Source organism: Manis pentadactyla, chromosome 5 (assembly GCF_030020395.1).
Source record: "Manis pentadactyla isolate mManPen7 chromosome 5, mManPen7.hap1, whole genome shotgun sequence".
NCBI lineage: Eukaryota > Metazoa > Chordata > Mammalia > Pholidota > Manidae > Manis > Manis pentadactyla.
Window position 1 is genome coordinate 151,661,192 of NC_080023.1, and position 11,638 is coordinate 151,672,829.

The following is an 11,638-nucleotide window of genomic DNA, read 5'->3' on the forward strand; positions in this document are numbered from 1 at the left end:
GTTCAATCTCATTTTAAAGGTAGAGGATTTAAGGTCAGGGGGTATTTGGCACTTGTCCAAGGCCCCAGGTAAATCAGTGGTGGTGCTGGGATTCGAACCCTAGACTAGTCCAGCTCTGAATCTGGGGCACTGGGATGCACAAGGAGGTTGGGAACACAGAACAGGGGACTTGGGCCAAGGGGAAATCCTGTTCAGGAAAAACATACTGGAGCCTGACAGGTAAAACAGAGAACACTGGCTCTGGCTGTAGTTGGCCAAAATCTCTCATCTTTCCGTCTGCTGGCAAACACTGGCCTCCCCCATGGTGTAAGACAAACCCCGGCACGGGCTATTTTGACACAGGCTCTCGGGTGTCCCTCTTGCCTGCCTTTTCCCTGGAGCAGGCAGAGATCTTCATAATCATAGGGCCTCTTGGGGTGGTGTGCAGAGCAGGGGATTTTTCCTAGGGCAGAATCCAGCTGGAAACCTAGTTCTTAGCAGAGAGTTGACCAGGGGTTTTAGCTTTCTCATCTGTAAAATGGGGTTTCAACAGTGAAGATGTAATTAGATAATGCATGTGCTTGGCCTGGCACACACTGCCCGGGAACACTAGTTTTTTCCCCTTATTTTATAAATCAAAGCCTGAGGCAAGTGAATAATTCATCCCAAATTGGTCATGGGATTAAAAAGGGCCCCCCTTAGCTTCAACTAGGGAATTTTTAAATGTTAAATATATTTGTGAAAGTAGTTACTATAGTTATGAAAGTAGCACATGCCTTTTTTTAAAAGAAAACCCAGTTTTGCTACTCAAAGATGAACCATTGATTAATATGCTGCTCCTTCTAGTTTTTTTTTCTAAGTACAGAAAAATCCTGTTTTGCGGGGGGGAAGGGTGTTATTTTTATATAGTTATAACCATGGTATATGTGCATCTTTATATATCTTCAAAAAATTTAACGTGGCTTAAGAATTGCCCATAATATGGCATATTCTTTATAAAAATTATTTTGGGGGGCCACAAAATACTCCATTTCATGGATCTGTCATGGTTAACTTTCCCCCTCTGTTGATCATTTCAGACTTTTTCACTATCAAAGAGAATGCTACCATCAATACCTTTGCCCCTAATTACATTTCTGTATTTAGAATTATTTCCTCAGGATAGATCCCCAGTGGTAGATTTATAAGGTCAATGAATATGCTGCCAACCTGCTTTCCTAAAGAGTTGAGTAGCCAGTTAATTCTCCCTCCATAACATGCACACCAACTGTTTTCCACTAGACCAAACAACTGGCACTTAGCTTTGCTTCCCAAAAGGCAGAGTCCAAGTTCAAACACAAGAATCATCCAAGATGACTTTTCATAGTCTCTTCAGCCTTGTGGCAAGTCATCTTCACTCCCATGTGGCAAGGGGGGAAACTGAGGGCTCCTGGTGAGACCTTGCTCAAAAGTGGCCTAGCTCCAAGATTGAAAGCACGTCTCTCAAAGCTTCTCCCCTCTCTTAATCACAGCATTTCCTGTCTGTGGGGTGGCTCTGGCAGGGCCCTTTCAGCCACTATTTACCAAATGTCTATTGCATTCTGGCTTCTCTGACGTCCCAGTCATCAAAGCGCACGTTGGGGAGAGGTTGGGCAGAGGAGGGAGGGGTTGATCTGCAGAACTCGGGAGGAAGCACCCTTGAGCAGGGTTCTGCGGGACAGATGCAGTGCTGTCTGTGAAGGAGATTTCAGATCCAACTCAAGGGACAGGTAGTCACATCATGGAGAGAAGGAGGAGTAGGAGAGCTATGGGGGGCTGGGTACCACTAGGCTGTACAGGAGAGGGGCTGCTGGGATGTAGAGAGGAGGACTGGGCATTGGGGGATCACCTTTTGAGCCTGCAGAGAAAAACCTCTGAGCAGAGGAATGGCAAGGTCAGGCTTCTGCTACAGAAGATACCTCTGCACTGGCTTTGCTGAGAATAGAATGGAAAGAGATAAGGAAAGGAAGTGAGAGAAGCAAAGATGGCTTCAAAAGAAGTCTAGGAGGCAGACTCTTCAGGAGCTGGAAATGAGGGAGAGGGAAGAATGGCAGAGATGCCCAGGCCCCTGGCAGGCTGGGGGGTAGATACTTGTCGCTGCCTGCTTGATGTTCAGTTGCCTCTTTCCCCTTAACAACAGAAGCCTACTTTTGCTGAGGTGTGGTGATATACCCAGCTCAAAGCATACAAATGTCCAGAGTGGCAGTGGCAGATCTGGCCTGTGTGCTGTGAGCAGCAACACCCTGCCTGGACTTGAGAACATGGCTGGCTGTTGTCTAGGCTGCAAAGGCGAAAAGAGAAATGGGCATCATGCCGTTAGTGGCTTGGAGTCTTTCCAGGTGCCAGGGACAGGGCTGCATTCAGAGCCAAGGCCTAGCAAACACTTGCTGAGGAGGTCAGGCAGCCAAACAGATGAGCTAGGAGTCCTGAGAACCCCAGGCAGACAGCAGGTTCCAGGAAAAGTGGCCCTGAGAGACCTCCACTGTCCCTCTCTCCTGGGGCATGATCTGGCTCAGCAGAGAGAGCGCAGTGCTAGGGCCAGGACACCCAGCTCTGCTACTGGCTCTCAGGCCTAAGGGCACACCTCTCTTGACCTCTTTGCAACTCTGTTTCCCAGTCTCTAAGATCAAGATAACCACACCTCCTATGGAGCTGTCTTGACAACCCAGCCCCTGCCTTCCTTGTCAGCCTCACCTCCCATCCCCTCTTGCCAAACACCTTCACTGAGCTCACCTGCACATTCACCTTGCTTTGCCCTCTGCCTAGAAAGCCCTTCCAAGCTTCTACCTACTTTTCTTCCAGGCTCAGTTCCAGCACAGATGCCTGTGTGTAGCTTCCCAGGAGACAGAGGTCATGGCTCCCTTGGTGGTGACCCCATTGCACATGTTCCTTTTGGAGCATTTCTTAAACCAATAGGACACAGGTTTTTATGCACACCTCCACCTGTGGACCCCAGTCTTCCATCTTCTGAGGGTTTCTATGCACACACACACAGGTATCTGGCTGAAGCAGCCTGCTGGTGGGCTGTGAAAGGGCTCTGGCAGAAGAGGTGATGGTGCCCTCAGCACACAGCATCCCCAGCAGAGCATTGCTTCACCTGGCACATCCGCAAACCTGGCCCAGTGTACAGCTCAACAAACCCTCCTTAATGACTGCATGGCTCCTCCTCCTCTGCCCCCTAAAGGCCTTTTGATGGCAACAGATAGCGCCAGCACATACTCCTCACCCCTGGAGCTGGGCCGGTCCGCTGGAGTGCTCTGTACCATCCTCTCACCCATACGTAGGCCTTGCTATGCGCCTCTTACAGACAGGGGAGGGAGCCTCAGAAAGATTATCTGACTCATCTGGGGCCACAGAAATAAAGGATATTGAGGTACCCAGACATGAGCCCTTTTCCTCCAGAGGTCAGTGTGGGCTCTGATGATATACCCTATGGGATCTCAGGGGCTCAAGCTCCCTATTTGCAAAATGGAGCTGTGGAGATATGTGGACTTTAAGTGTCTCTAGGTGCTTCCTTCTGTGATCTAGATGGCAGCAGAGGAGGAAAGAATTCAGGAGTCTCTCAGGAAGCCAGTCTTTCCGAGTCTCCCTCTCTCAGACTCTCTCTCATACCCACACACATACACAACCACACTGAGCCTGCAACTCCCACAGGGCCCTTGAGGGCAAGACACAGATCGGGAAAAAATATTTGCAGACTATATATTTGACAACCTCTATTCAGAATGTATTACAAACTCTTACAACTCAATAAGACCAACAACCAAGTGATGAAATATTTTACGGTGGACAAACTATTTGAACAGATATTCACTAAAGAAGATGTATGGATGGCAAATAAGCACACAAAAAGATGTTCAACATTTGTCATTATGAAAATGCAAACTAAAGCCATAGAGATACCACCCCACACCTACTGGAATGGTTAAAATTAAGAAGGCCGCAATACCAGTGCTGGTAAGGATGTGGGGGAACTGGAATGCTGGCACACTGATGATGGGTTGGCTTCAAGGGTTACCCTCTGTCAAAATTGAACAAACTGTACATTCCAAGTGTGTTCAGCTCTCTGGTGTTGACTGTACTTCAGGGAGTTGGAAGGAGGGGCAGCAGCAGGAAGCAGGAGGGGCCTTTGTTAGGAAGTCAGGCACATACATGCATGTAGACAGACACTCAGACAGACAGATACATACACACGTGTTGGGTGAAATTGCCACTTGGCCTCTAGGGAAGAGTCTCTAAACCCAGGTTTCCATCTGAATGCGATACTACTTGTGATCTGCTCCTTATCTTTCCAGGGTTCTCCCTGTGTGCCTGGCTTGGGCAGCGCAAGCCAAACAGAAGGCTGCGTGGCCAGCATGGCTTCCAAAGAACAGGAACTGCCCCTCCCACAGAGGAGCTGCTCATGCCTGTCTTGGAAGGGTGGATTCTGTGCCAGGCATCACAGGCCATCCGCCAAGTTCCCTCTTCTGAGCTGCCCCTCAAGCTTCCAGAGACCCTTCAGTAGGAGGCTGGCTAGAACCAGCTCCAAGGGAACACAGAGGTATCTGGAGGCATCAGGCCCTACTGACTCAGTCCTGACGATGCAGCTGAAAGGCTCGGGGCACAGTTACAGCCTTTGAAGAAGGGGCCCAGTAACAGAGGGCCAAAGCTGCCAGAGCAGTGTGTTACCTGGCCTCACAGGCAAGGCCTGCTCTGGCCCAGGCCCACCCTTCCAGCCTTGTCTCCCTTCTGTGTCCTCAACCTCAGGCAGCACTACTGCCCACTGCGGGCCTGGCATCTGGGACTTTACTTCAGAGAACACAGACTGATGGCCTGCTGCAGAAATACTTTCATATGCGCATTTAAAAATGCAGCTTAGTTGACCACATTAAAAAAATCAAGAAATGTCACAAACAAACATCCACGTTCCTGTCTTATAAATCAGAAGATCTGACAACACTGACAATATTGGGCCCACATTCCCGCAGGGCAAGAATGATGGGAGGGGGCTAGCGGCTGCCTCTTTCAAGCAAACACTTTTCAGTTTACTATAATCCCTAAACAGCCCAACCAACCTGGTTTGCCTCTGTACACAACTGAGTTTGAGGTCTCTTGCTTTATGTTTTATTCTGGCATATGAACCTCCCAATGACTTTCTGAGGTAGACAGAATCACGTCCCCATTTGACAGATGAGAAAACAGGCTCTGAGAAAAGTAACTTGGCTAGGACGCGAACACAAGCAGCTCAGCTCCAGAGCCAAATACAAGGACACTGGCCTGCAGTCAAATGAGGAAAATATGGACTAGTTAGTTTTAATAAAGCAAAATGTATTCGATTTGAAGGAGCACCTATTTTTTTTTTCTCCTGATATATAGTCTTCTTGCTTTGGGGATAGAAGTACTAAAATGCTCCTTCGCTCACTATATGAGAGTGATAGTAAACAGAAATACATTTAAGCATCATTTGAATGTCCTTACCTGGCAAAATAAAAAGTTGGCCAACCTAGGATAGAATCCCAAATGCACGGATCTTTGAAATCAAAGTCTGAGAACCACTGCTCTGATACACAGCCTTCTTGTCCCAGCATGACAGAATGACAGCATGCTTCTGCTACTCATCCTGGTTCCAAAAAACCCCTTTATCTGCACCTCATCCTATCTTTGAAGAGGTGGCTTTTGAACTGAGCCTTTCCCAAGCCCTCTCCCTCCAGCAAACCCACAGAGCATTTGTTCATGCCTCTTGTTATATTTATCTCATTCTTCCTCAAGTTATAGTTATCTGTATCCGATCCATTCATGTACCCCCTAAAGTGGTTACAGAACAGAAGAAAGAGTTGCTGAATTATTAGGCAGTCGGAGCTTGAAGAGCCCTTGGACATTACCACCTCTGGCTCTCATTTTGCAGGTGTGGAAAAGCGAAGGGCTTTGCCTCAGGCCACCCAACGAGTTGATGGCAGAGCCTAATGAGGACCCGAGTCTCCTGACCCCCCTGTGCTGGCTCTTTCCACTGTGCCAGGCTGCTTCCCAGACACTCCCTGTCGGTTGGCTCTGCATCTCAATTCAGAGGACAGTGCCAAGCATGTGACCAACACTTCATAAATATCTGTCCATTAAGAGGTGCAAAGCAGTCCCGGAACACAGGCCTCCCCCTGTCTAAGGGCCCTCAGCCCTAGCTTCTTGCCACCACATCAAAACTTTATGCAGTGTGAGCTTCCCATCAAATGAAGCAATGACCCCTCAGGCCTCTGATGAACTGGATATGAAAAGACCCCATATGGCTCAGAAATGCAATCCCAATTAGGCCAGAGTTATGAGTCCAGACTTGCTGAGTAATCTTGGGCAAATGCCTTCATCTCCCCAAGTGTTAGATGCTCCAAACAGGTAGAATGCTGAGAGAATAGATATGAGCAAGAATTCCCAGGCCTACTGGATGGTTATTTAGTGCTCCATTGGCTGTATTTCCAAGAGGAGTTTCAGAGTCCTGCTTCTAGAAGCCTCCAAGGACAGGAAACGTTCCAGGACAAATGAATAGTTCGACTGGAACTCTGCCACAGCCTGAGCTTGAATGGTCCCTCAGACTCTGTGGCAGCTTTCTGGGTGCTGGGGGAAACAGCCAACAAGTCTTGAGAACTGTTAAGAAACATCCTCAGCTGGGTAGATGATACTGATGTGATGATGATAATGAAGATGATTAGTCACAGACTCAATGCAGAAAGTCAGAAGGTGACAGTGGCATTGCATCTCTAAAGCCTTCCTGACCCACTAAGTAGGAAGACCATCCACCTCCCTCTGTCTCCCGTTGTACCCCACATTAGTCACATCAGTATGTATCACAGCTCCTAGATGGCTTATCACAACTACATGTTTAGATATTTGTCTCCCTCTTAGATCGGAGCCTCTTGAAACTAGGGATCAGTTCTTACTCTTCGCTATATCTTGTGCGCTTAGGGATGGCTAATGAAGGGTCTGGTTAACAAAGAAATGCTGATCAATGATCAATGTTCAGCTAGACTAGGAATCCCGTCTACCACTTCTGGCACAAGGTGGAAGCACGCATCCCTTTTAGAGCCAATGGACGCATCCACTCCCTTTGCAGGATGGTATCACCAACTTTCAGAGGGCAACTGGCTTACCCAAGTTACTCAGTCAATGAAAGGGCTGAAACTAAAAGCAACCCTTTTGACTCCCAGTACAGTTTACTTCCAGCTAACCTTTTTCAGGTTCTACAACACATTAGCTATGCAACTCTGGGCAAGACCCTTTGTCTCTCTGCCCTGACTTTCTCACTTGTAAAATGGGTAAAATTATAGGAGCCTACATAATGGGATTGTCTGAGGAGTAAATAAGTCAACCTGAGTAAGACAGAGCAAGAACATCGGGAGCACTCAAAAAGTGTGTTTACTGTGATTGTCATTCAGGTCCAGCCATTCTGCTTGGCAAAGGGGCACCCACCTCCCATCAGCAAAGCAGAGCTCCCAGAGAAAGGAAGACTCTCCAGCCCTAACTGACACACTCCTGGACCCAGCAAGTCCCTGCAGCAGTCACTTAGGGGGAACATCTGGTCTCTTGCCATGAATCCTTTGCAGCTTTCCCTTCTCCAAACCCCAACGCATGTGTTCAAGTACACACACAACTCACTGTGATGACAGCAAGGCATGTATGGGGAGGCAGCAAAGCTTTTAGATCAGCTTTTGAGTCAGACAGACAGGTGTCAGATAGAAGTTCTGCCACTTCTAGTTGTGCAGTCTTAGGCCAGTCAATCTCTCTAAGCCTCAGTCTTCTCATCTTTCAAATAGGTGTAATTTGTTTGAGGATTACCTGAGAGAGTAATGATCTGGTACTCCATAAATGATACTGAGAGTAATAATAAAGGCCCCATTTTTAACAAAATCCACTTGACAGAATGTCAGAACCAGAAGGAGCCTTAGAGATCATGTAGCCCAGTCCTCTCGTTTTATAGTGGGGGACCCAGAGGTCTTCAGAGAAGGTGTGATTGGCTGAAGGTCACACAATGAGGTGGTGGTGGAACAAGACCTAGGACCTGGCTCTTCTGATTTTCTACTTTGCATCCACTAGATTCTCCTTATCTGTCCCAACCCGCAAACACAGCAAGTGGTCAGAGTCGCTATCTCCCCAATCTCTTCCCTTCAAGATCATCTTCCACTAGTCAGCACCATCTGTCTGCCAACATCACCACTCTCCCTGGTACATCTAACCCCTTCAAGCCTGACTCGAGGGGAAGGCAAAACAACTTTGATCACTAACAATAGCAGTAATAACAGTATTAGTAATAGCAATAATAATAATAATAATAATGGCAACCAGCAGCCTGCACAGTGCCCTGTATTTAGTGCTTTTACCTGCTGTCAACACGGTCTCTAGTTTCTAACCTAGTTAGGGGCATAATATCCTCAAATGTACTCAATGTAACACTTACTGAGCACTTATTTTGTGCCAAATCACAGGCTAGCAGTTGGAGACACAGAAAAAAGAGACAGGGCCTCTGTTGGGAGAAGCCCACAATCTCATGGGGATTTAGGGTAGGTCGGAACATAACTTATTTTAGCCCAGATGGTGCATCAGCCAAGTGCCCTGGCCCACCTAATCAGGAGGCTTCATTGCTATCAAGAGTCAGAATGTATCTGTGCAAGAAATTGGAGCAAGAAGGACTGAATGCAAGGCTGAAAATGACAGCAGGAGGGAAGGTAAATAATAGAAAATGCAGACACCCAAAACATGACTGCATTATCTCAGGATGATTCTAGTGAGAGGCTCCAGGGAGGGCAAGGGAGCAGCAGTGGGACCAGGAAAACACCCCGCCTGCATGCAAGATTCTGGTGCTTCTGCTATTTCCTGAGGGACTCTGCCTTCGGCTATCAAGATTTTCCAAACCCAGTGTTGGGCTATATATGCCTCCTTGGGACCATCATTTGCGAGAATGATGTCACAGCCTCTCAGTGGAAACGTTTGTACCTCCTCGTTGCTTCTTAGGCCCTCAGCCCAGCAGCCCAACACACTCCAGCATTCATTATTCCCTGGCAGAGACACCATCCGCAGGGATGTGAAAGGGGCTGGCAGGCAGCCAGCCCTCCCTTCTCCCCGGAGTCTATCTCCCAAGTCCTGCATCCCTGAAAACCTACTATGTGCCAGACACTGGCACTATTTTCAGAGCTTAATCCTCATATCAACTCTCCGAGGCATGAACCCCTCTTCCCAGATTTACAGATGAGGAAACTGGAGCTTGAGATGGGAATTAGCTTGACAGAGGTCACCCCCGTGATGGCACAGGAATGCCAGTATAGGACTGTCAGATGTGCCAGTGCTGTGAGATTCACAAGGTCAATGTTTCACTTGAGAAGTCCAGAGTTGAGAGAGATCAACTGAGGAAACCCTGATTATTTCACAGAATCAGGTTTAAATTCCAGGTTGTTTTATTTTAGTAGAGGGGTGGCTCTGACATGTAAGAGCTACTTGAGTGGCATACTAAAATTGTACAGACCATCTAATCCAACTCCTGCATTTAACAGATGAACAGACAGACGCCCACGCCTGGAGAATTTTAAGATGGCTACTTGTGGCCCACTAGCAAGCTCAGGGACTAGAACCCCAGTCTCTGGCACCTCCCCTATACTACCCTGCCTGCAGAGATCACCTTTTTCTGGTAAGCTCCTCTAGCTCATCCCATACCACCAGATGGGCAGAGAAGGCAGAGGAAACAGGCAGCATTTGACCAGGGCTTTCCTCAGTCCACAGGAATGAGGAAGGGGAATTGGGGCCTCCCAGGCTAGCAGGGGTTCCAAACAGCCCAGCTCCCTGCTGAGGAGCAGAAGGAGAAAACATTATATCTATGGAAGCTACAGGGAGACTGAGGCTCAGATCTCCCACTCCCAGGGTCATGGGCATGTTTTCCAGATCTACTGCAGGGCTTTGCTGCTTCTCAGGGGAATGTGGGAAGGAAGCAGTAGTTGGCACTTGACCTTGGGTTGGGTGTGGGGTTCCATCTTTCTCCCAACCCCAGGTATACCCCACTCCTCCCCCAAGAAGGAAAGAGGCTTAAATGTTTGCCAAATGCCAGAAGACGAAGACAAATAGGAATAGGGTGGTCCCTAAAACCCTCTTAATCGCCTACCTTGGGCATCCTCCCCGCTTCAATCAGCATCCTGTAATTAGTGAATTTCACGGTGTGTGTGTGTGTGTGTGTGTGTGTGCGCGCGCGCGCGCGCGTGTGTGTTGGGGGGGCGCTTAGAAGGATGTTGGGGAATGAAAGGGGGGGGATAAGAATGAGTCACAGCCAACCCTCGGCCTGTGCACTCTGAGGGATTCTGCCGCAGAGACTGTCTCTAGCTACTCCCGCCCGCCGCCGTGTAGCGCAGGGCCCCCGCCCGGCTCCCCGCGGCCTCCTCACCTGAGTCCACTTGCTCCGCAGCCCTGCCGGTCACACCGCTCCGGCCCCGCTTGGCGCAGCGCCTCTGCAGTCGCCGCTGCAGCTGGCCCTGATCAGCAACCTGCGGCGGCGGGGAAAACAGACAGGGGCGGTGAACGCGGGCGGGGACAGCCGGGCAGCCGAGCCCCCAGTCACTGACAGCTGGGCCGCCGCAGCCAAAACGCCTGGAGGGCGGGCCGCCTGCCGGGCACCGGGTCAGCTCCTCCGCCCAGCCCGCGCCTTTCTTCCCCCGAGCCCGCACTGGGCACTCTGGGCTGCGGTGGACGCAGCTCGTGGGGGGACCCGGAGGTCTCCAGGTGCCTGTCATCACCTGCCGAGGCTTTCATGGCTTCGGCTGCCCAGCCCAGGCCGCCGAACTGCTCTCCGGAGCCTCTGCTGGAGGCGGCTAGCAGGGTGCTCGCTGGGGCTGGGACTGCCGGGAGGGCGGGGAGGGAGGGCGAGGTGGATGGAGGATACCAGCCAGTCGGCGGCTCGCCGGCAGCTGCGTAAGCGGCCCGTCTTCTTTTTCCTTCTTAAAGAGATAGTTGGCATCTTGCTCCTGAGGGCGCGGGAGAAGAGACCTGAGCACCCACACCAGCCTGTACTCTGAGCTGGGCGATGAGGCATGGCAGAAAGCACATTGGTTCACTAACAGGCTGTGTGAACCTGGGCAAGTCCCTTCACCTCTCTGGGCCTCAACTTTCTCATCTGTAACGTGGAATGATGATAACAATCTCACTTCCTGCCACATAGTCAGCTTATGTTGAATAGTAATTTTATTTGAATTCCTTTAGGAATATTTTTCATTCCCTAAACCAAGTACCGCTAAGTACGAGTTATTTAAAGCGAATGGTACTTGGACTACCAAGAAAAATGACGGGAAGAATCTTAAATATCTGAAAACGAAAATGTTTGTCTTTGAAGTATTAAGGAGGTGAATCTTTGGAAAGATAAATAATCACAACCTAGAGTAAGTGTTCATTATACACCATTTCCCTCTGTGTTCCATCTGCCATCACAGTTGAAACAAGGGGACCATGGTCCAGAAAACTGGATTCTCTGCCTAGCTCTTCTGTTACTAGCCATGCAACTTTAGATAAGTTAACTCACTCTCTGGGCCTGGTTTCTAATCTAGTCCATGTGTGAGAAGTGGGGAGCGTGGAAGGGGCTCCCTCCTGAAGCAGCCTTAACTATCTGCTCACTCATTCCTCTGCTCAAAACCATCCCTCACTTCCTCCA

At 49.3% G+C, this 11,638-nt stretch overlaps 1 protein-coding gene across 5 annotated transcripts in view; it reads right to left on the bottom strand.

The window, feature by feature from the left end:
• Positions 1-10,836, bottom strand: part of SNPH (syntaphilin) — a 34,648-nt gene extending 23,812 nt beyond the window's left edge. For all 5 annotated transcript variants that reach the window (XM_057502831.1, XM_036924824.2, XM_036924822.2 and 2 more), the window contains exons 1-2: positions 10,731-10,836; positions 10,382-10,481 (exon numbers count right to left, since the gene is read on the bottom strand). The gene's annotated coding sequence lies outside the window, so the exon portion shown is untranslated. The remainder of the gene's footprint in view (positions 1-10,381; positions 10,482-10,730) is intronic.
• Between the last annotated feature and the right edge of the window lie 802 nt (positions 10,837-11,638).